This window comes from Nipponia nippon, unplaced genomic scaffold (assembly GCF_047370975.1).
Source record: "Nipponia nippon isolate SJK-2023a ecotype South Korea unplaced genomic scaffold, ASM4737097v1 scaffold_5, whole genome shotgun sequence".
NCBI classification, from domain to species: domain Eukaryota; kingdom Metazoa; phylum Chordata; class Aves; order Pelecaniformes; family Threskiornithidae; genus Nipponia; species Nipponia nippon.
The window spans coordinates 96,276,435-96,301,434 of record NW_028262369.1 but is presented as its reverse complement, the minus strand read 5'-3'; the positions used below and the strand labels follow the sequence as shown (position 1 = coordinate 96,301,434).

The 25,000-nt window shown below is 38.6% G+C and overlaps 1 protein-coding gene across 14 annotated transcripts in view; it reads left to right on the top strand.

The window, feature by feature from the left end:
* Positions 1 to 25,000, top strand: part of QTMAN (queuosine-tRNA mannosyltransferase) — a 186,824-nt gene that overhangs the window by 124,754 nt on the left and 37,070 nt on the right. The window lies entirely within an intron of this gene.

Here is a 25,000-nt window from a genome sequence, read left to right as displayed (position 1 = left end):
AAATTGGGCCTGTAGAGCTGATAAACTGAGGGTTTAAACCCCGTCTTTATATTTGCCTTACATATTTCAAATCTGTTATGTATACATACACAAGGGCTTTTTTTTTTTTTCAAGTGAGAAATATAAAAGCTGTCAGTAACGGATGATCTATCGTTTTAAGATGTAATCACCTCCATTGACCGTCTTCTTTCAGTCTAGATTGTGGAGCACGGGACATTTTAAAGCCTTTTCAATAAATCATTGCAGGTAATGGAGGAATCATTCTTGGTGTTGTCAAGGGAGAACGAGTGTTATAGGTAAAGATGTGCTGTCAGGATTGCTACGCTGAAGTCGGTGGATGTTGATAGTCTGACCAATAATGTGTACTGGACCAAACGCTTTGTCAAACTAAACTTAATAAAACTAAAGTACGTATTTGCAGTTAGAAGGGCTCTAGGAACGGGGTTCTTAAGGCACCGGTGAGGCTGCCTCTTCCTTTGTGGGCCAATTCATGCTTTCTCTGAACGCTTACAGAGTACCAGTAATGACAGGTTGTTAGCCTGGGTTGTAAAAGTGAGTTTTGCCTACCTAATGAATTGGTAAAAGTGTCTTTATTAGGGTCCGTAACTTTTCAGTTGGTGAGCAGCAGGCATTCATTAGGCATTAGACTATCTTTTTGTTATAAATAAAATATCTAGTTTATGTTTTACAATATTACTTTACTGCTTTACTTATGAGAGAGAATAACAAACTAGCTGTTGGTTTTGGTTTGGGAGCAGATTTGTCAAGCATAGCTTTAAAAGAAATACTCTGAATTCTGTAGTTAGTAGAATTTAACAGTACACCAGTTTTACCTACTTTCAAGAAAAGATTGGTATGAAGTCAGTAATGGATTCAGACTGTAGGCTCTGCTAATTTTCTTCAGATTTTTGAGCTGTTCTTTGCCTGTTTCTAGTTTCATCTAGTTTATGTCCTGTATTTGAACCTTGGCCATTTACTACCTTACTGTCTCCTCAATGTACATTAGAAAAAAAGAAATTGAGAAACAGTATACTTGTGTCTTGTCATGCTTCATTGATTTGAAATAATTTTTCCTGTTAATGGTATATTTAATATTTAGTTCCTCCTGTCCATCGTAATGCTTTTAAGTGAGAGTAATAAAACTTTTGGAACGCATGCATTCCTGTCTGGCGGGCTTGACATCATTCTCTGTGTTGTATTTAAACTCCAGCTTAAGTAGGCAGTGTAGATTGCAAGCCAGATCCACTGGGCTAGTTATAGATCTGAAAAGACGGGGTTTTTTGTTGTGCTCTTACATAAAGTACAAATTATTTCTCAAACTGCTGTTATTTAGTGCCTGTTAAATATTGCTATTATTCCTGATGTGCTTTTAGATTTGTGTTTATATAGTGACTAGTTACAGTGTCAAACTGGTTTAGGTTCCTATCTTAGGAGCATTACAAAACTCATTATAAAAGCCCGATCCAAAGCTCAGTCCATGAATGAATTCCTTGTGTTAAGACTCAAACTGGGTATTAATTGAAGCTGTGGCTTGGGTGAGAACTGCTGGTAGATTTAATCTGGAAAAAGACCTGTGATAATATTAGGAGGAAAAAAGCAAAAGAACTGCAATAGTCATTGAATGAAGCATCGAGGAACAAACCTGCCAGACAAGTGCCATTATCATTTTTTAAATGGGCATGTAAGCTAGATGTCTCGTTAGATTAAATTGTTATGGATGTCCATTCATCTGTGGAAAAGATGGTTATTTCTAGTTAGAGGATTGCCTTCCCTTTCTAATGCATATCTCACTAATATCGTTCATTCCTGTGTCACCTGAGGATCAGAAAGCTAAAATACACATCATCTGCAACTATTTTGGGGAGATTGTTTGAAAGCTGAACCTAGCTTTCAATCCAGCTCCATTACAACCGTAATTGTATTATGGAAACTCAATCATCCCAGAGTTCGGAGAGCCAGCTTTGAAGTGGCTGGTATCAAATTTTTTTTCAAGATCTGCTTAAATTTAAAAAAAAAAAAAAATAAAAAATTAAGTGCTTAAGCACCATTGGTTTTTAATGAGACTTGAACTTCTAAGTGCTTAAGTCAATTGTGAACCTGGAAATTAGGCTTTAAGGATACTTAGTTCTTTGGAGGTATGCATTGACCTAGCTTCTGTTTAGACACCTGATTCCACATAATGTTGCTTTGAAAAGAAAAGCATTGGAACATGCATTTTCTGAAGTGGCTGGTTTTCAAAATAGAGCCATTCTTAAAAAAACCAGACTGACAGCCTGGTTGAAAAATCATCTTCCTCCATCCCTGCCTCCTCAACCCAGTAAGAACTGGAAAGCTTTGAAAACTTCTGTTGAAGGGCAAGTACACCTTACCCATGTAGAGAAGGAGCTGCTACAATAGTAAAATTTTTCCTTCTCATTGCGGGTTAATGTATTCAACTCTTCATGTGTCTTCCAAAAGTTACTTGGGAGTACAATGCCCATTTGCACCTCTTTATTTCACAGAATGCCTCATGGAAACCGTTGTATAGGGCACTGGTGTATACAAGTCTTAAGTGTTCTGCTTTAGTCCTGACCTGGTTTATTTATTCCTTCCTTTGAAGGCTTTCTTCACCTATTATTGCCAAGGAACAGGCAATAAAGGCTTCGCTCACCAAAAAATTCTTGGAGAACAAGGAAACAGTAATGTTAGAAGGCTTGACATTGCTGAATTAAGCACTGCATTCAATTTTCTTGGACTAAATCTGGCAACATTATAGTTTATTAAAAAACAATCTTAATTTCAAAATTATATAAAGGTATGAATTTAACTCTAATGTTCATCATGTATGGGCGTCTGTAGGTATATTTAATGTATTTTTAATTATCAGGAATAACTGGAACACTTAACAATAGTTAGTTACTAAGATAAATGCAAATAAAATAATAGTAAAGTTTCTCCACTGCAAACATACAGATTTAAATATGCTTTCCATTAAAAAATAAATTTGGTCATCAGATTAATTTATCGTTGATGGTTTGATTGCTTTCTCATATCACAAAGTCATTATTTGTTTGATTTAGTTGGACATAATTGCCATTTTCTGAAGATCTGAGAATTCAAGTTCCTGACAACCTGGCAGAACCTCTGCGTGGTTGCATGAGTCACTGCAGCCCTCCTTCCTACTGATACCTGGGCTGGAGCCCTGGGTGAAGGGAAACACTGAAACCAAACCCATCACTTGTTTAAACCATCTTTCACAGCAGAAGGTTTTGCATTTTGGGTGGTGTGTGCATCCTATCCACAGCGGCCAGTCAGGAGATGTCATTAAAAGAAGGTGGGAGATATTTAGGTTCTCTTTCCACTGAAGAGCTGCATAACTTTGGGCAACACTCTTCACCTCCTTTACTTACCCTGCGGTTGAAATGGGGCTAATAAGGCTTATAATTTGTATGCTTAGTATGCAAATTGGCTAAGTAAAGCATGCTTAAAAAATGGCCAATGAACTTGGAAAGCTATTTTTCCTATTAAATCTGAAAAAGAAGAAAGTCTCAAAATGCAGTCATCTAATTGCATCTTTGCAAACCGTGTGGTCTAAGTATAAATGTGACTTCTACATATTATCTCTTTAGAAAGTCTTTTTGCCACAAGAAGAATAATGGCAGCATACTCAGCAGGCTGAAGGAGGTTGAGATAGCATGCTTGCAGCATTTCTTTGCAGCATAATTGCAGCATCAATGAACCATGAATTCAGCCTAATTAACATAACTGGAACCACTGCAATCATGCTGCCATTCAATTTAGTTTTTGAACATTCTGGTGAAGTATCACGGTTCTGCTGTTTATTGTTGAGATGCTGTAGAGAGCTGTCCACTTGCTTTCTTGCTGCTGTCTTGATGTATTTTTATTATTTCAAGATAACTAGGGAACTTCAGAAATGGAAGATCATTGGCTTACTGGTTCCATTGCTGAATCTACAAATAATTCTGTATTACTTCCTGTAAAAAGTAATGAAACCGTTTAGTATACTATAAAACTCAGAGTAAACGTACTGAATTTCCAAGTTAGACACAGGTTCTGAATCGTAATGGATAACGAATGGCAAATAGTTCTGGAACTATTTTGAGTTAAGGACTGCATTCCCCAAATTTTAAAAATAGCAGTTTGTATTACTCTTCGTAAACACTATACCTAGGAGAAACTTTTTTTAAAAAAGCCTGGATTTTTTTAATGTATTGCTCTGTAAAAAATATTTTTTTCTTCTTGCCGTTGGTTGTGCTACCGTAGAATCAGGAAGCCACAGAAGTAGATGAGGTACCACTGGTCTTGGCAACAGGGCAAAATAACCAGCTATTTTGGACAGAGGAGTCGAGGGACTGCTGCAAACAGCGATAGCTGGTAAATCGGAGAGCTGGGGCTAGGAGGCTTCCTGCATCTGTCTGGGCCATTAGGCAAGAGGTCCTTAATGGTGGCACTGAAGCCACTTCCAAATGATACACAACCAGGAGTTACTTCTGCCATTTGTGACAGAACTGAGCTAAAAAGCTTAGGAATCACTACCCTGTTTTCTGCTCTTGAATAACTGCAGAAAGGAGAGAGTAAACCTTTTCCTTGCAGCTGATTTTATGTAGCTACGATCATGGTGTTTTAGCACATCTCCATGAAAATTTGCTCGAGATCAGTGAAGTAGTTGGGTTTTTTAATGACCTTAATGTGCAAAAAAATAGATAATTTTTTAAAAAATCTTTCTTTAAAAGCAGTTAAATAGACAAGTTTTGCATTAGGAGCTCAAAATCTTAAGTTTGGAAGTTGTTCATAACTACTAGAAAAGATTCCATAGTTTCCTGCTCAGAAAATCTCCCATATATGTACTTATATATACACACACACGATAGTTGTGTGTATATGTGTATATATACACATCTTAAAAAAAACCCCTGAGCTTCCGAAATAAACAGTTCTGCTTTTTCTGAAGGATAGTCATGTTGAGAATAGTTACTTCCACAAGCTAAGACCAGTCCACTGAGAGTGAGCGACCATGAGTTATGGATGGTGGTAAGTTGTTGATGGAGGGAACAGGACGTGGTGTGACTGTGGTATTTAACACTGCTGTGAGGGCCAGTTGTTTGCAAACTGTTTGCACTGCAGGTATGCAGCAGTTGCTTTTTACGCCAAGATGGTTTGTAATGCAGTGGTCTTATCTGGAAGCAATGAATGGTGTGTATGACTAGGGTATCATTTGAGAGGGTGGGGTATTCTAGATAATTGTTTGATAGAAAGCCTTTTTTGAACCTTACGTGGTCTAATCATAGTGTGTGTTCTGGAAGGGCTCCAACGTCACAAGTTGGCTGGGTCAATCATAGAATCATTTAGCTTGGAAAAGCCCTTGAAGATCATTGAGTCCAACCGTGGTTTGAGGGCAGGTGCTGCTGGAAGAATGAGATACAGTAACTTCAGGAAAATATTCCAAGGTGGTTTTCTCTGTTTTGAGGATCATCTGTGTTTTCCCTGGGTGTGACTTCAGCCCTTTTCATTCACGTGGCTGATTCAGAAAATTCTATATTCATCTTGACTCCCAGACACTAGATTTCCATTTGTTCATTGCTGGTTTTCCCTGCTGATGTGAACTCGGGGAGTTACTTGTTACACTTTTCACTCTAAGCATCTGAGGATAAATTTAGCATTAGAGAACTGCAGACCTTTTGAAATAGCCATCTCGGTCATCTGTTGCTTCCTTCTGTGTCCTGATGTGACCCTCAGTCAGCGTCTGAGATCATATGAAGCTCTTTCCTATATTTCGGCTGGAGTGACAGTAAAATTTATCGCTGACCTTTCTACTCTGCTTTTCTTGGTAAGATGCTTAGTGTCTTCTGAGAGGTGGGCATTTTCTTCAGCCTCCTTTTTCTCCTTCTAATGCAAAAACTATATTGTTTTTCCCCAAAACCTTATTTGTTAAAGTTCACTGCCTGTGGCCGTCTGTTCCATGTGTAACAAAACTAAGCACTGCTTCTCATCTGGTTGGATGTTCAGGGTAGACTCATGGATGTACTGTTATGTTTTGCAGGGCCTCAAAGGCTCACAGAATTCAAATGTGTGCCTGGAATTTGCTTAATACAAATAACAAGATCTGACAGACTTGAATGCTGTATAAGATGCATTCTTTCTTTCATAGGATTATATCTGAGAAAGGGTTTAGCGTAGCATTGCCTGTATTCAAGGCTGTTCATCAAAATGTCGGTCCAGCAACACAGTGAGATACTTTTCAAGAAGGTAGTTAAACATATGTATATAACCTAAACGAATGTGAGTGGTCAAACTGACCTCGGCACCAGTGAGACTTCTTGTGTCCATATGTTGAAGGTGGGAGGTAATCTGGGAGCATCGCAGAAGAGTTGGGGGGAGAAGTCCAAGCATGGTAGGTAGAGCAGAATGACCAGCCGACGAGTCGTTTCTCTGTTTTGGTGAACTGTGGCATTGCTGATCTAGTTTTTTGCAAGTTGTAACTTAAAATTGTCAGGTAATCATAATGAAGAGTACCCGATGTAGACTATACCCCTCTAGTTTTGCATTAATCTGTGATTAACGTCCTGTGTATAACTCAGAGTAGCAGAGCACACATCGTAGTATTATTGAATAAGAAAGTGAAGAAATCTGACCTTCAACAGTGACTCTTCTTCACTCTATCCTTTGAACAAGCCACAGTAGCTGCGGGATGGTCTGACAAGTTTGCTGTCATAATTTTAGGTTTTAGGTGTTGATTAGTCATTCTCTTCTCAGAAGGCTTAATATGGATTTTCGCTGAGACTTTCCAGTTGAACGTTTATTAACGGTGGGGTCGAGCAAAGGGCTGGCTGCGGCTGAGGAAGAGTTGAAGGAAGTGCAGAGAATAGCTGAAGTGGTTGGTTCCTGGAAGACGGAGTCTGTGATTCATCCATTTGGAAATGAAGGAGGAGAAAGCAGTGCCAATTAAACATCACAAAAGGTTATGATAAGCATCTAAACTATGGGGAGAGATCACAGTCTTTCAGCATCTTTATTCCCTGCAGCTGCAATATGTAAACTCAGGAAGATGACTGAACATTGATACTTTAAAAGTTCAATAGTCACGCTTGTTATTGAATACAGTTACTGAGAATTGACAGAAGAAAATATTTTTGAGAGGAGTTTCCAAGTAGAGGTCATATTTCTAGTTCAGTGTGCAGCAAAACCAGCGCATTTGAATGGCTGTCAGATCTGGTAGAAAGAGAGAATAACTGCTCTGTGGTAAAATATTGCAAAGGAAATCATCGGTCTCCTTCAGAACCGGTATTTTTTTTATTGTTCATAGGTGCAAATTCTAAAGTGACTCAGAGCAAATGTCAGAAGTAATTTGAGTGTTTGGTATTTTAAATCTAATTGCACTATTTCCACAAAAACTCTTGCAGATATTCCTGGCTGCTTTTTAAATGCTTATATATACTTTTCTGCCTTTTATACAAATTAATGAAATAAGGTCCTTGAAGACACTGAAAAATTTAAGTTGGTCATTCTTGCTGAAATAAATTGATAAAAAATGTTAAGGAAATACATCTGTAGAGAAATACAGACCTTTTCTCTATATGCTGTTTGAAGATGGTTTTAGGCTGTTTGAGTGCAAAATAATTGCCACTTTTCACCTTTGATATCTATCACTGTGTTATTATTATGAAATTTATTTTTTTAATGAGTCATTGCTAGGAACTGAACAAGTAAGTTAAGGAATATTTTAAGGAGAGGTATATAGAAAAAACCCGAAATGGTTCATGAAGAATTTGTTCCATGTATGTATGTTCTGTACAGGTATGTACCTGCCATGGAGGTAGCTTTCATAGAAATAAGAACAGTGAGAGCCATAGATAAATGGGAAAAGAAACGGTTAAAAACTAAGGGCATGGTGAGGATCAGCTGAAAAAAGGGAGCTGAAGCTCTGTTATTTTGGGGACTGTGACCTAATGCAGTGGCTGGTGAGCCAGCCCCAGCCATCGTGGTTCCTACTGCCTTGCGCGACCCCATGCAATGATGTCAACCACACATGTTAATACCAAGTCTCCTCTTGATCCTTAGGTCCTGTAGGCTGTCACCTGCCCTCATCTTGAGCCTCGCTGAGGTCCCTGGGACACACACATCGCCCATTGTCCCAATGTCTTCCTGCCCGTTGGCCAGGTCCTCCAGCTGCTGGTGCACATCTGTCTGCTCCTGCAGTTGTTCAGTGACATCAGCAGGGAACCGTGCGTGTCACTGGGTAACTGGTGACAGGGTGAGCAGAGCCATCGGCGCTCGCTCGCCTTGCCAGCACCGTTCTGCCGTGGGAGAGGTGAACTCTGAGCCACGAACCCCAAAGCCTTTGGCTGCAGCAGTCTCTGCTCCAAGCAATTTTCTGAATGTCCAAAGGAGCACATCCCCCATGAAAAAAACAACAACAAAACAGCACTTTGATTAATTTTAAGGTGATTGCCTCTTAAGAGACTCTGAAAACTGGTTTTCAGTTAACAGTCTAGTTTACATAAAAGGCGCATATTGATGAACATAGTCCATGACTTTTTGCTCAGTCCCATTATTCTCCTGTAATTCATCTGCAGAAGCTAAGATTTCCAGTGATCTCATTGTTTACCAAAATCCAAGGTACTTAGAGGTTAATGTTTTTATAACTTTCTGGTGAGAGTTTCATCTCCTGTTTTCTTCACAAAGGCCAATAAAGGAAAAGGAGGAATGTGCTTCCAGAAAGCACCCGAAGGTACAGATGATGCATCGTGAATTAGCTGAAAGCTCTTGTGAGAGCTGGAAATTTCCCTAACACTGTTTTGGCATGTAACACCTCTGAATATCTGACAGCCAGATATTTTCCTATTCACGTTCAGAACTATTTTCAATGCTGAATATTGCTGATTGACAAATTTGATATTTGAGTTGCCCATTGTGCTATGAGCCCTTCTCCTGCAACATGCTGCGCATGCTCAAACCCCTTTTTAGCCAGTGTGATAAGAAAGTGCTCAGTATTTCACATGAGCAATGCAATAGCCTTTCTGTATGCCCAGGAAGAGCAGAATAAAATATGAATGTGTACTATAACTAGGATGCAATGCCTTCCTGCAGTAAGGAAACATTTGGAGAGGAAGGGGGGAAAAGGTACTGGGTAATAGAGACAATAGGAAAAGATGTGCAAGATGAAATGCTGATGTTGGTACAAAAAGGTGTCTGAGAACCAAAGGTGGTACAGCAGCATAATGAAATTAAAACAACATTGAGGTGTTTATGCTTATTCATGTGAGTACTGGTGGAACAGCTCTGGAATTAATCATACAGCCCTCCTTATATATATGATCATGTACCTTACCTCCAAATCAGAGCCAGTTCTATTAGAATAGCTGATTACACTCAAATTGTGGAGGGGATTTTTTTTCCCAGAATGGTTCTATAAAAAACTGGCTTATTTTAAGAATTCTGACTTCAGACAAATAATCCAAAATTGATGCTTGATTGAAGCTAAAGAACCAAACACAATTTATTGCTTGTTCAAAATTGTGGTGAGAATACTACCCTTCTGTTTGAAGGACCTTCTAAAAATATTGTAGTAATTAATGGTAACTTGAGTGAGTTGGAGGTATATACATATTTGGTATCAGAAATCTCAGTGGGTTTTTTTTATCCATGGGGCTTAAAGATCACCTGATTGTGACACATTTGATGTGGAACATCAAATTGTCTATCCAAACTTCTTCTAAAAGTTATAGCTATATCTTTCCAGTCTGTAGGCATGTTCTGCTATGAATATACATTAAATATTTGTATTAATTTATTCAGCAGTATAATTTTTAAGCCTTCTCTTGTGGTGAAACATTTTTTCCTTAATGCGTTAGCATGAATAAATGCCTACAAACAGCTGAGGTTAAAATTTGTGTCTTGAGTCCACTTCGCCGTAAGTGTCACAGTGGGTTGGGTTTTCTGATAGTGAAGGACTGCAGAACATGAAAGTCCAGCTCTGTGCTGGGGCTGAGATTACATCTGAATGCAAGGAAAAGCAACAAAGGTCCACAAACTATCTGAAATCTGCAAATACTTCCTGTACTTAACCTACACTTTTATTGCGTGACTGTAAAGAACAGCAAATCTTTGTTCTTTTCCCCCTCGTTTCCCATTCAGTCAGTTCAGAGACATAGGAGAAAGGTTTTGGGGAGCAAACTCGTTATCAGTCTTCCTACAGGTTCCATCTGATTCTGTCAACAGTGAGTACATCAAAACCATGAGCTTACAGCCACTCTTAAACATCAAGAAAGTTTTGTAAAAATTATTATATATCTAGATACACTTACATATAATATATATAGCATATAAATGAATATAAACTTAAGTTTATGAATGTGAAGTTCCTTTATATCTTTAAAGTTTAGCTGATATTGGAGTTGGTAAGAACCTAAGCCCTGCCTTTGGATTCAAGAGGGAATTACATCTGCCTTAGGTGGAGTGGAGAAAGAGTAAGTGTTTATCTTGGTAAGATCCCCAAATGTTCAAGTGGGGTAATTAGACTTCTAGAAGGTCATTCAGGTTCATCCATTTATGAAAACCTATTAGAATGTTTCTTGGGTCTATATTCCAGAAGGTTCTGCTAGTCATCACTAGTTAATAAAAAGAGAAGAAAGTCTCAGAAATGCGCCTCTCATCCTTTGTGCCTTGCCAGGAAGGTGTTGATTTAGCAGCATCAAGGTGGTCTGGTGGTTTTGTGCACAGATAGGGTCATTGGCCATAGATTCGGTGATTCATAGAGAAAGAGTAGAGAAGGCTATAGCATACATTTCTTAGAGCTGGAAATATGGCATGAAAAATGGTCCATGGCTTCTCACAGCTCAGCTTGTGGTAATTTGAATCTGAAATAAATTAATAGAGTAATCCTGTTTATGGATCATCAGCTGCAGAGGTATTATTAAAGAACTTGTGTCCCTATTCACTAAGAACACCTGTATGTAAAGCCATGTTCTCATTGTTCAGACATGCTGAATCAGACTTCTCTGTCTCAAAACAAAATAGAAAATATAAATATATGGAATGTCCCAATCATCATACTTATTCTTTTTTTCATCTCAACAAGGTTACTCTTTTGGAAAACCCTCGTAAAAGCAATCCACTCTTTTCAGTTAAAAGCCATTCATATGGCAACAAACCACTGTTCTTCCATTTATATCTGTATTCATCCATTTAAACTAAAGCTTTCCAGCTTACTTCTTAGATTTATAGCCAGCTGGCTGCTGTGTGTAATATGAACATATTCTGACTGCGCGTGAGATGTTTTGTGTCGTTTAACCCATAATTGTAATGTTCACTCTAGGCCACAGCTCACCTGCATGCATTTAGCATTGACTCTGCAAGTTCCCAAAGTCATGACTTGCCATCTCCTTGCGTATGTACGATCTACTGTTATTAGAGAAAAGTTAAGTCAAAAAAAAAAAAAAAACACCACCAACCCCAAAACAAAACCCCCAAAACTCCTGGAACTGAGTTAGATGAAACGAATACGTTCAAGATGGTGGGCCATAACTGAGCCAGCTCATGTGGGATCGGTGCCCGCTTTTTGGCATTTACAATAAACTTTGGAATGACTTTGTAACACGAATGCTATAATAGCAAGCGGGGAGGGGGAGGCAAGGCAGGGAAGGAGGACATGTGCACTCTCTTTTTTTTTTTTTTTTTCTTATGAATGCTAGATTGCTGATTTTTCCGAAGGTGGTCTGATAAGCTATACCTGTTAGCAGATTTCTGCAGTCTTAGCATGTCAAAGAAATTCACTGGAAGTGAAATTCTGAAATTTGTGCTCTAAATTACTGAATCATGAATGAGAAGCTTACATTCAAAGCAAGCATGAATATTAAAATTTGTTAGCGTACTTTGGCTTTGTAAGAAATACAATATATTATTATTTTTTCTATATGCAACATTGCTGGGTTCTAAGAGAGGCAATAGAACCATTAATTAATAGTAGTAGTCCTGGATAATGTCACAATAAGCAATACAACATATTAAAGCACATTTATTCTTGCCAGCTATCAGGAGGAACCTTTACGTATTTTGAAGGCCCATTAGGTTTGTTTACATACTCAGTTGAAGCTGGTATGCTTTGCTTCCAGTGGAACTGCCATTGGCAGGGGGCTGAATCAGACTTCAGTACTTGACTCCGACGGTATTGAATTTCCCGACTGCTGTATGCAGTCGGTAATATATCGTCGCTACTTCAGGGCTGGCTGTCTCTCTGGGATAGCGGGTACAACCCAAAACAGCGTAGTCCCCAGAGATAGGATGTCTGGGGGTTACTGTCATAAAAATGAAAATAACTGAAATTATATATAATCAGAAGCAATTTTCCACAATGGAAAAGGTGGTCAAGGAATCAAAACTGTGCCTTCAGGTATATTACCCAACAGAACAACAAAAATGTGCTGGGCTTTAAATTGCGCTAACAATCTGGAAAGGATTTTCCGACTGGAGCTATGTTAAGTGTTAATAGTGAAACCTGGGTACTTTTTCCTTTGATCTCTCCTTGAGCTCATATAGAATAATAGGATCAAAATAAAATGCCATTTATATGAACACCTTGTTCTTTTGATCTCGGCACAAAAAATTCTGTCTGCAGCTACAACTTAGCAAACAGTGCATCTGCTCCTTTTAGTTGGACCTTCTAGTTTATCATAACTTTTAATAAACAGCGTCACAGCCAATTTTTTTGTGTAGTTCGTGAACTTAGTTGTAATTTTTGCCCTAAGAGTTTTTAACTACATTTTCAGAAGAACTGAGAATAAGGTAAGCGGGACCTGTAAACTGGTGGCTTATGGTCAGTTGTGTGTATTTATGTTGTGCATTTGTATGCCGCTGCATTTCAAAATATAATGTTAGTTACTGTTTGACCACTTGGGCAAAACTGTTAGATTAGTGTCCTCTGAATAAGAGAGAATGTACGGTTATGTGACCCCAAGAACAGTTGGGGTAATTATGGTTATCATAGGTGCTAGGTTTTGGATCGCCACTTTTTCCACCAGGAAGGTGACGTACCCTGTGATGTCTGGCGTGGGAACCGAGCCTTTCTCTTCATTGCCCGTCTCTGCAGGAAAGACCGTAGAAGCATTACAGCTGGTAGTTACGGATCCGCTTTGCTTTTATGTGGAGATCTACAGGACAGATAATCCACAGATGAACATGAGTACCTTTCAGCTCTTTATTCCCCGGGGTTGATGGTCAGGAGTGTTTCTTTGGAAATCATTATTGCGAGCACTTAAAGTAAAGCTGCTTCTTCGTGCTCTTTCAAATCTCTTATTAAGATTCTTCTCCACCAAAAGCTTTGACTGCATGGAAACAGCTGAGCTGTGTTTATTGTGATGATTGACGGTGTCTCAACGTGATCCCTGCTTCAGTTGTTGTGACTTCCAAGAGTAGATGAGATGGGCACAAAGCACTGTGCCAAATGAAAGCAAATAAACCAAAGTCCTGCAGTTCACCAGTGTCATAATTGCTGCTGTCCAGGAAGAGGGATTAGCGAGTGTGAAGAAACACTAGCTAGGAGAGATCTAATGGCCAAGCAGTATCTTGGGTGTCGAGTGTCTCTCTCAAGCTTTACATCCCACTGTAATTTATATTTAGCTATTAAGCTTATTAGATAGGAACAGTCAGCTTGTTCTACACTGTATGCAAGGAACACCGCTGTGTAAGTGCCGGGTAAGTGTTTAGGCTCTTGCTGTAATGGCTGCAGTTGAGGTTGCCGCACGTGAGCTGTCCTCCAGCAAGTTTTGTTGCAGACTTAGTTGGATCTCTGCAGCCTGTCGTGAGGCAAGAGTATTCCCGAGAGCCATAACCGTGGCTGTAACCTATAACCCGATTCTTATAAAGTAGTACAGTATAATTCATTATGTGCAATAAAGATACTTTGCCCTAACCAAGCTACTTTGGGCACCAAAAGCAGCGTGGACATACTTGCATGGTACTGCACTAGGATCAATGCATCCTGCTGCGATCAGGCTACCGCAGCCACTCTGCCTCCAGTCTTTCTGCTAATTAGTACGGAGCTCCTGTAAGAGAGTTTGATGCTGTAGTTGTCTAAAAGATAGTGTCTATCCAACTCTTAATTTTAGCAGAATGTGTCCCCGTTTATCTTTTTCCAGTTCTTGTTTCATATGCCTGTACGGTGTCAGTGGTCCCAGAATTCAGACCTGCCTTTTGCATCAGTTAGAGGAGGGATGTGGGACTATTCGGACAAGGAATTAAAGTGAAAGAGCTACAACGATGCGTAGTTTTTCTCCTTAAAATAAAAATGTGATTGCCCTAGTTCTGTGGTTAGCGTGAAACAAATAGGCTATGTCATGAAGTCAGTGGGGTACAAGTTAATACAAGGTAGTAAAGGAATAATAATAAAGCAAAACAGCAAAGTCCACAGTCTTTTATGACAAAAACAGTATGATCCTGTTGCAGTCTAAGGTCCTGCTGCAAATAGTATTTTCTGATGCCTGGATAAGTCCAATTTACATGTATACAAAGTGTATGAATAAAGCTATAAAAGTATGCTTAGTATTTTACTTTTTTTTTTCCTTGAAAGTAATTTGCTATTGTTCAAACTTTTAGCTTTCACTGGTTTTGTTTCCAAAACCCCAAAAGGAAGAGAAAATAACAAAAGTCCATAAAGGCAAAAGGGATATGTTCTCATTTCAGTTCACAGCATTTCCTGCCTTTAAACAATACAAATATATGCCCTCAGGTTTCTAACGTGCTGGAAGGATACCGAATCCTTGAAACAGATCAAATTAAAAGCAAGTCCACTATAGCAACGGCGAGTTTCACCAGCACGTCCAATAGAGCTCAACAAGAATTCACTGGGTTTTAACCATGTTGCCAGGCCTTACAAAATCCTAAACTGCTGCCTCCATAAATGAATAAATGCTCAAAACCAGCAAGCAAATTCAAGCCTGAACTGGGCACAAATAAAATCTGATGCCTTAATAATTGCTCCCTACTCGTTACAGGCCCCATTTAAAACAATTATTTAATAGGACTTTGAGATGTATCCACAAGCAGAATGGACATGGACATTTGCTATGTAAAACCTTTTAAAGTACTTGACTTCCCTTAATTATGGTTACACGTTGGGTTGACGGAGATGAGGAGCACGGGGGCATCTGGCAGGAGTTGTCACCAGATAGAGCATGGCAGGGAGGGGAACCGGTGTCCTGAGAAGCGGTGGCTCGGACTTAGGAGGAGGGAAGAACCGAAGAAACTTCTCCTTGGTGTTCTTAAATGCTTTTGTTTTGATTTTGTCATTTTCTTTTAAATTCTCATGTGCTGGCCTTTCTTTCACCTTTTTGACCTATTTCCATAGAAACCTCAAAAGTGCCATACTGCGAGTACTGCTTTCTCTGATCATTTGGGGTGTATCTATATGAGCAATGTTCAGAGTTGTAGAAGCAAGGCAATCGGCTGAAGAATCGTGGTTGAGCTCTTCGTATCTCCAAGGTTTCTGATTTTTTTTTTTTAGTAATATATTTAGTGCAGTAATGTTCAAGATGACCATATCGCCCTACAGAGCGAGTGTTAGCTCAAGCTGTTCACATGGCTGTGTCTGCTTACGAGGTAGGCACCGTCCTTCCTCCTGTCCTCATCCAGATACGTCACCGTGCTGGCAACTGCCAGCTCGTAGCCTATAAGGGTAGCAGTGCTGTTTGTATTGATACTGTTTTCTCCTTTTTCCAAGAAAAAACTGCATATTCCTCTTCTTGTTTTACCGTCTTTAATATCACAGGTAGCTCAACGATGGGACACGTGTGTTTTGCAGGAATTTGGCAGCACAGGCTCCCTGGAGAGCCCCCGAGCTGTGCTAGCGTGGCTTTCTGGTACCTGGATACTGAAGGGTGGATTCTCAGCAATCTTAACTCAGAATCGCTGTCATCCTGATTTATACCAGAAAAAGGGAATCCAATGTTTTTTCCCCCTCTAATGACACTGCTACTAGTAGTAATAACATTTTTAGAGCTTTCTAACAAAAGTTGATCCTTTCAGGGCAGGGCGCTACTGCCATTCTAGTTCTAGAGATGGAGAGAGACTGCGGGTGTTTGGACAGTGAGACACTGGCCCACTGGCAAAGTTGGGATTAAAACTCAGAGTTTCCTCTAAACCACACTGCCTAGCTGAGATACAAATGCATACACATTTCAACTTCAGTTGTAGTGCAAAAAAAGTGCAAATGAATTTAGTGTAGGAACACATTTTCCAGTGCAGGTCAGAGTCTCTGTGTTACCCCGTGGTCCTCGGGGTCGGAGGCAGTTGCCTGGACCATCCAGTTTGAAGGCCCTGTGGCTGAGATAACTCTGCAAGAGCCCTGTGTTTTTGTTACTACTTGGATGTTGTACTGATGACAATATGTTCTAGATTTTTGTGTGCATACAATTATTATTTTTAATTAATTTCTCTAGCTTTTTCAGATAAAGCTTTCTTCAGTTAAACCTTCAAGTGAAAGTAGACTTCGTTGGTTATTTATTTCTTGGGGTACCTGGGAAAGCGTTAAATAATTAAGGTGAAATATGCGCTTTCTTGAGAAGCACACAGAAGTTTGCATTTGCGCAGTCGAGAGAATTATCAAAAACAGATGTCAGCAAGTGGAACATTTTACATAAATTTATTAAAATCATTATTTACCTGTAAGTTATAAGAAGGGCTTAGTTGCACTAGTTTGTTGCCAATATGTACTGCCAATAATCTGCCAAAAAGCAGCTTGCTGGCAAAATCACTGCAATGGTTAGCTTATGCTTGCACAGAACATTACAACCCCGAGTCAAATGAAAACCTACTATAAACGAACTCTTTGATGGTGGATTCGCTGGAATATGTTATTGATATATGGGATACAGTTTATATGGATTATGTATACTGTGCAAGAAATATGGATATCTATTAAGGGTAACTTGATATTTAATCGGTTAGGACAGTTATTGTTTTCAGTATTTGCTATGAATAAGATCACACGGTGACTGTTCAGTTTTTCAAATACAGACTATTCACGTGCAGCCCAAAGCACTAGCATACTATTTGTTCAATTAATACAGAAAGGCTATTGAAAATGTAAAATATCTGACATCTATACAGAGTAATTTTAAAGGCAACTTTTCTTCTAGGAACAATTTATACATTACATAAACTTATATTTTTCATCCAAGTATCATTTCAAGAATAGCAAGCTTAAATATTGGAGGCCATAGGGAAACATAATATTACGATAATGTTCTTTGGTGCGGTTTGGAAGGTTTTAGGAAACATTTGGAAGTATTTTTCTCATAAAGTCACTTAACTATTGAAGTGTTATGATAGCACTCCCTTCTGCATTGCGTATGTTACAAAACAGCCTGTTTAAAGGGGACTTCCATCCTATATATCCTGATTAGAAGTATTTCCACAAAACAGGAAATTATATGTTACAGGATCCTGGTATTAGTTTTAATTAAAAAAAAAAAAAAAAAAGGAAATGAAAGACAAGATGATTTAAGGTGTGATATCAGTTTTCAAACACCCATTTCCAATTCCATTTAGCAAGAAGAGATGCTGTATTGTTTGGAGCTATATGTGAAATTTCCATTTTCTTAATAAGCACTCGAGAGCTGAGCTGTTTTTTTCTGTTTAAGTAAGCACTAATAAACATGACCAATCCTTTAGGATCCTAAAGAACCTTAAAAACCTTGCAATTCTCAGAAGCCTAACTTTTTTCCCCATAGTGTAATTCATTCTTTTGAACTTCTGCAGAAGCAGAATTTAAGTCAACGATTCTTAAATTTCTGGCAGTTGCTATCAAGGTGACTCTTAGGGCTCCAAAAATCTATCTGTTACCTTGCAGTGTCGGTGTAGCAGATCTACACAGTCATGATGTTTAATTATAGAGAAAATTACTTTTTTTTTCTGAACTATCAATTAATTCATGTTTTCATATCTTGCGCAAAATAATGCATAAGTTATTTTCATCTGCGTTATAAAATATGTATTGTAGTTCATTACCATCTTTCTGAGGAGTTTTTAAATTATCACCATTTCATTTGTTGAGAATGATGTTCTTAGAAATTCTAACTGCACAGATTCTTACATTTAGTGTTAAAGGATTTCAGGGAATTGGAGATGTGAATTCAGAAATAATATATTTAGGGTCAAACTCTGTCTCTCTTGAAGTCGGAGAGCTTTGCCTTTGACTTCAGTGGGTCCAGAGTCTCCCTTCCAGTATTAAAATGCAGAGTAATCACTATTTGGTATTTTTTTTGCTGACCTAAAGCGCTTAAGCTATTGTTGAAGTCATTTGTCACGAGTAAATATGTAACAAAATGGAATAATCCCACAAGTACTGGATTAGGCTAGACATGCTTTCGGTTGAAATGATGTCCAACAAGAGCACCAGCAGCATAGAGGACTCAAGAGCAGGAAAGCTTAGACTTTCAGGGATATATTTGTTTTGGAGTAGTTTCACCTACCTTTGCCCCTGTTTTGCATAGTTTCACTGCAGGATGTGTTTTGGAAGGTGGTACCTTTCCATGTATTTGGGGGAATAAGGATTGAAGAATGCTTTAGTTAAAATGCTGGTCATCTAGGATGTAGGCTTTGCAATGCATCTTGAGCAGTAATCTTAATGTTAGAAATTTAAATGTAATATTGATGGGAAAGAGATTGGTTTGACCATCCTCCCTATAGTGAGGTACAGATATGGCATCTTAGAGAATAAACTAATATCAGTGTTGTCAAATCAGAGTGCAACTAGATTGGAACGAAAAGTGTAAATGCTAAGTAAAAGTGGGAATTTTTGGCAGTATCAAATATGAATATTAGGTATTGAGGGATTTTCCTCAGAAATTATTTGGAAAAGTAGGTGGAAGTTATAGTTTGAGGAATCTGAGGATTATCCTGTTTCTTTTCTATCTTTACTCTTGACATCTCTCCTCTCCTACCTGTCTCATCTTCCTTCTGCACTCCAGCAGGCCAAGTTACCACTTCAGTCAAAACCAACTGCCTGTGGTTGATCTGGATCCAGCCTCTCTTCTCCAGGAGCATCTCTGGATCCTGCCTGCGAATCAGGCACACTGCTGGAGTGAGAAGGGTTGCTGCTTTCAGCGAATTTGTTGCCAAACCAGCAATATTTTGGCTTATTTGCCAGAAGGAGGTCGTCTTCATCCTTGGCCTCGATGATAGTTAGAACTTGAGTGGACAAGGCTCTGAGCAACCTGGGTGGGCGTTGAGCATAAGGTCAGACCAGAGACCTTCCGACCTCATTCATTCCTTGGGTCTATTCTGTGTTTCTCCTGTGTCGTGAGAGAAGATGATGAGAGAAGATAATGACAACGGGAAATGATCACATCTCAAATAGTATTTCCATACTTCTATATCTTGCAGTTCACGAACAGGGAAATCTGTGTAAACCCTACTTATTCTACGCAGGAAAATATATGTTCTACTGTGGGAAGACAAGCTCAGCCGCAGACCTTGTATTTTCTTTTGCCGTGCCCTTCCCAGTGCTTAATCTTGGCTCCGTTCAGTTTTCTTTCTGTTCTCTCTCTTTGCTCCTAATCCTTGTCCATGCTTATAAGCCCCTAATATTTATATGGTATTATCTGTGTTAGAGATTACTGCTGACAAGTAATCTCTTCCCTCTTCTGAATGAAGAATTACAACCATTGCTAAAGATCGGAAAGTGAAATTAGATCCCTGAAAGTATGTGACAACTTCAATAAACCCTAATATCAAATTCCCTAAATATTGGGAATCTTCTTTAGAGCTTTTAGGTTTGAACTGTAGCACAGCTTTGGGACACCTGACCACACTCAGCAGCTCTTTTTTGCTGTAGGGCAAAATGTGACAGTAGTTGCAGAGAAAAAAAAATCAAGGAAAAAAATCACTTGAACTGAGACTAGTCTCCTAGTTTTGTCATTTGTTGCAGTCTTTCGAGAAGTAGGTAAATATAAATGCATCAGTTTTACTGCTACCAGGTGATAAATGTAACATTAAATATAAAAAATATAAATTTATAAATTTATATATAAATATAAAACCCAAGTATATGCTAATGTAGTTGCTGTCTGTTCCAGTTTGGCCTCCAAAGAACTGCTTTCATGACCTTTTTTTTTTTTTTTTTTTTTCTTTCCTTAGAACAGAGTGGACAAAATTCTGACTTTTGAAAAAGCTCAGAGATATCCCTGCAGTTTGGTATTTGTACGGTGCTTGCCAGTAATACGTGTGCATGGTTGTGTCATTTTGCTCTCATTTGTAGTAATTGTGGGAACAAAGTCAGCATGGGAACAGGATAAATTCAGGGAAGCAGAAGGATAGAAAGTGCAAAAGTGGAATTTCCCAGTTATTGCAAATGACAAAAATGACTGTCTGTCACAACAGTTATAAGGCAAATGGACCCCAGGTATTAGAATCACAGAAGCTCCGCATGGTTTAGGTCACATAAATTTTACTAAAAATATTACAGTTAGCAGAGAGACATTTGTGATCCTGTTTAAAGAAAGACAAAGGAAATTCTCAGACAATGAGTTTGCTAAATTCTAAGTTATGCCGTGACGGTGCATCAGTGATGAAGATGCGGCAGCTCTAAAATATGTGTGTTCCAGCTCCGAGGCCTGCAGAAGGTTTCTAATATATCTGATCATGAGTGTCTCCTTTTATCATTTTTAAACTTTTTAATGGCAATACAATAATAATAATAAAAAAATCCATGGCACTTTCAGAACTATCTTTAACTTAGCTTCCAAATGTAACTACAGTTACAGAAGCGCTAGGTCTTACAAATTCAAAATCCTTTTTTTTTTTTTTTAGCTTTTTATTGATTTTAGCCATTCTTACAAGTTACCTTGCTCATCGAGAACAACTACTCAAACCAGTACACAACACACAGAACTTGCCCGTATAATTTGATCTAACCCAAACCAGCACTCCAGTTGGTCTTTCTAATGTGGTTTCTATTCATCGAGCAGTGACATCGTGGCCTTTCCATCCTTTTTTTGTTGTTGTTTTTAATAAAAAGGTGCACAAAGTGACTCTTGGTGCCATGAAAAAGAAACCAATTCCCATAAGTAAGTTTTCATTAGGGCAAATAAAGTGCTGTGAATAAACACATACGATGTAACGTGGCAACATGTTATGAAAGAGCTGGGGAAAATGCATGTCTGCTTCAAGGAAAAGTATGTGGGTTTCCTCAGAGCAGGGTTTCATGGCGTAAATGGAAAGAAAATATATAATATATAGATTGGGGAGTTAAAAAAAATCTGTTATTCAAAATGGCAAATATTTAAATTCAAACTCTGACTTGTAGTCTATGGAATTTTTATTATATATGAACTTAGTTTAATTTTTAACCCATCTTTTTAACTAAACATCTATACCCACTATGCAAAAAGGGAAAGTTTGCAAGGCTTACTCTTTTTAAAGTCTTCATAAAGTTTTAAAATTGACTGTGAAGTGTGTTAGAGATCCTCAAAAATCTGAATAAATAAAAGAAAAATAATTTGGAAACTTTTGAAAATAAGTCGTGCTGCTAAAATTAGATATCTAAGTCTCTCACTGTTTGTTCTGAATTTCAGTGTTTAAATATATATTTATGCATAAAAGTAAAACATTTTCCATGTTTTTTTAAATATAAGGGACAGTACCTTGTGGAATCTGTTGAAAGTGTTAATATTTCTATCCTTTGGTGATAATTTTTTCTGGAAAGTTTCACGTGTACAGGATTTCACTACAAGAAGTTAATAATAACGATAAAAAATTCCTTCTCCCATATTAAAAATAGAATGCTATGGCATTTTTCTGATGTGGCTAGTGTGTGTTGTAACTAAGGTTGAGAAAAATGGTGCATCCTTCTCGATAACTAAATCCTACCTATCTGCTACAGTAGCTCTCCAGCTTGTTTTTTAGAATCAGAAAGTTTTGGTTGGAAGGGACCTTTAAAGGTCACCCAGTCCAACCCCCTGCAACGGGCAGGGACATCTCCAACCAGATCAGGTTGCTCAGAGCCCCGTCCAACCTGACCTTGAATGTTTCCAGGGATGGGGCAGCTACCACCTCTCTGGGCAACCTGTGCCAGTGTCTCACCACCCTCATCGTAAAAAATTTCATTCTTGTATCTAGTCTTTTAAGCCTATGTCTGCTCCTGCCCAAGCTCTGCTATTCCATAACCAGCCCCTCTGAGGTTGTATCTTCTGAAATTTAGTCAGGGATTTAAAAAACTCTGATGATCTTTGTGGGAGTAGATACTGGCTCCAAATAAAACACTGGAGCACTTGTTTTTTTTCTAGGTTATAGATTTCTGGATGGTGATGTAGAAGTCCTGTAAGCTCTTGTTGTTTATAAATGACCGAGATCTGGGCAGGTACTGGAGGGAGAGATGACTGTCTGGAAGGTGGCAGAAAAGAAGAATTAACGGGAGTCTGGAAGAGGAAAAATAGTGCTGGAGCACAAATGTTCTGGAGAAAATCTAAACACAAAAAATGTGCTAACTAGACATTGTCTTTCTCCAGCATGCTTTTGGGAAATGCACATGAACAGGTTTAGAAGATTTTGTGGTGTTATTAGTTTATTTTCAGGTCATTTATTTAAGTGTCATAAAGAACATTAGCTAGTGGTTAGGGACTACAATATCCATTATATCATTCCAATCATGTGGACAAGTTTAGACTACATATGATTTACAATGGTCTTTCCGCTGTTAAAGTTGTTATATTCAGGTACAAGGTTTTATACGTGGTTGTATTTAGCAAAATCCAAGTGGCTGAGCACAGAGACGTCTTCCAATCAAAGTCCTAAAAATTAATGCTTTTACACGAACACTGTGGGTTACAGCGAGAGCAGTTCATGGCTCTCTGCCTACATCCTTTATCATGTCTCCACTGTTGTTAGTAAAATATACAGAACTACTTTATGCCAAAACAATGGAAGTTAATGCAGATAACTTGTTCCAAAGTTAACCATCAAATAAATCTTTTTTTTTTTTTTTTTTAAACTGTTAAGTGAAATGGTGTTCTAAAACTTTTAAAAATTGTCAAGATGATGAATACTGTGTGTGTAATACAAGTAAATACCACGGAATTGATTGCACACACACGTCTTAAATAAAGGATATTAAATAGTTTATTCCAGAGAGAGATCGGTGAAGTTTTATCTAATATTATTAGAAATTCTGCAATGATGGATCAGATTTATAAAGGCTGAAAACTAAGAAAACCTCTTCAGAAATAGAAATGGTGCATTGAGTGGATGGTTGGCCGGGAGGTTATAGACAGGCGGGGGGATACGGCCTGCCTAGATAGTCCGACCTCTCACACGTCAAGCAATTCTTCTTAATGGCAATGATTTTTCAAAATCTGTTAGTTAAATTTGATTTGGTAAACCAATCCTCTCAATTCAGTCACAGACTTGGTGGTTTAGAGCAAATCCCTTAGCCTGCTGCTTCTTCAGCTTTTCCTGTGCGTAAATGCGTAAAAGTATATCCTCACGGGTATGTGTCCCTACTTCAGAGGAGCCGCCATCAGCCAGTTTTAGGTCTATAATTCCGCTTAAATTTAACTGTTTAACTGTTAACGATTTAACTGTTAAGAGTATATATGTATGGAATTCAGCCACACTGAATTGATACTTCTATGCTCTGAGAATCCGAGGGTGGCTAAGTCGCCGAGATGGGAATGGTTTAACTCAGGCTCATTTGGGAACCTGTCTTGTTTGTAACATAGGTAACGGGTTTGGATGAGGCTCTTGAATGTGATTGAACTTTTTCTGATTGTATCTACAGAGCAGCTCCAACGAGTAATGGCAAGCAGTGGAAAAAAGGTAGATCTCGTAGGTGGTTTGGTCAGTGGCTTGAAAATGTAGATAAACATGAAAATAATATGCCAAGAGGCAGCAAGCCAAATCAAAGAATACACGTTACATGGAGTAGTTACGCAGTGTACTGACTTAGGAAAGGAGATTTAGGGGTTTGAAGAAAAATCCTCAAAGCAATTAGTCAAGAGTACAACTGCGGTTAAGCTCCCATAGTGCGTGTGTGTTTGTATTTTCGTAGTAATTTTGGAAAAAAAGGGTCTTTTTGCATTTAAGGTGCTTCGTTGCAGGGTAAAGTGGATGATTGCAGCATATAGGAATATTTGTTTTGGCAAAGAGGGAAGGGAGCAGTTTGTTCACAGCCCAGAAACAAGCTGTGACGGAGTAAAACTCTGAAGAAATGTGGAGGAGGTTTATAAAGTGGAGCAAGCATTGGCTTTAGTAAACAGTTCAACAGACAGGCTATAGTGTATAGACATTTGGAAATTAAAAGGAAACGGAAAATTTAAATGTCTCTACTTACGTGGAAGAACCATAATCATACTGAAAGGCATGTAAGTAAATAATAATTGGGTAAATTAACTTGAGGTACAGGCAGGCGTTTCGAGTGAGGATCCCGTGGTGGCCGTGCATGTAGTCCTCTTCGTGTTAATTTAGAAGAGTCGTATTTGAATGAAGGAGCTTCACTTGAGTGTTTCCTGGGCAAGGACCGTAATTCATGCCTACTTTAAATCAAATAGTAAAACTAGATCTGCATAAAATGTTACATTTCCTATATTACAAAAATGAGTTCAGTGGCCTCAATATAACTGTGCAAGTGCATCCTGCTGTTGGGAGGGGTTTTCTGCAGTGTCGACGAGTCTTGTCTGAACGTCAGATGGAAGAGCTGGTGGCGTCTAATATTGACTGTGGTACCTTGGGAAGGTCATAAACAGCTCTGCCTCAGTTTCCCCACCTTCGTGTTCATTACTTACACCTGTGAAAAAACAGGGAGGTGGTCGCTTTTATCCTGTGAATGGATGTGCAACTCAGTCCTTTTCTCCTAGGTGGGTTTGTTGGTTTTCTAATTTGTGATTAATTTTTTCAGTTGGTCATTATAGAAATCAGGCAAGGATAGTTGGGTAAGAAGACCCGCTTCCATGTTGTGGTACGTTTGGCCCACATTATTAGGCCACAAACAGTCTTTCTGCGTAAGCTTTCATTG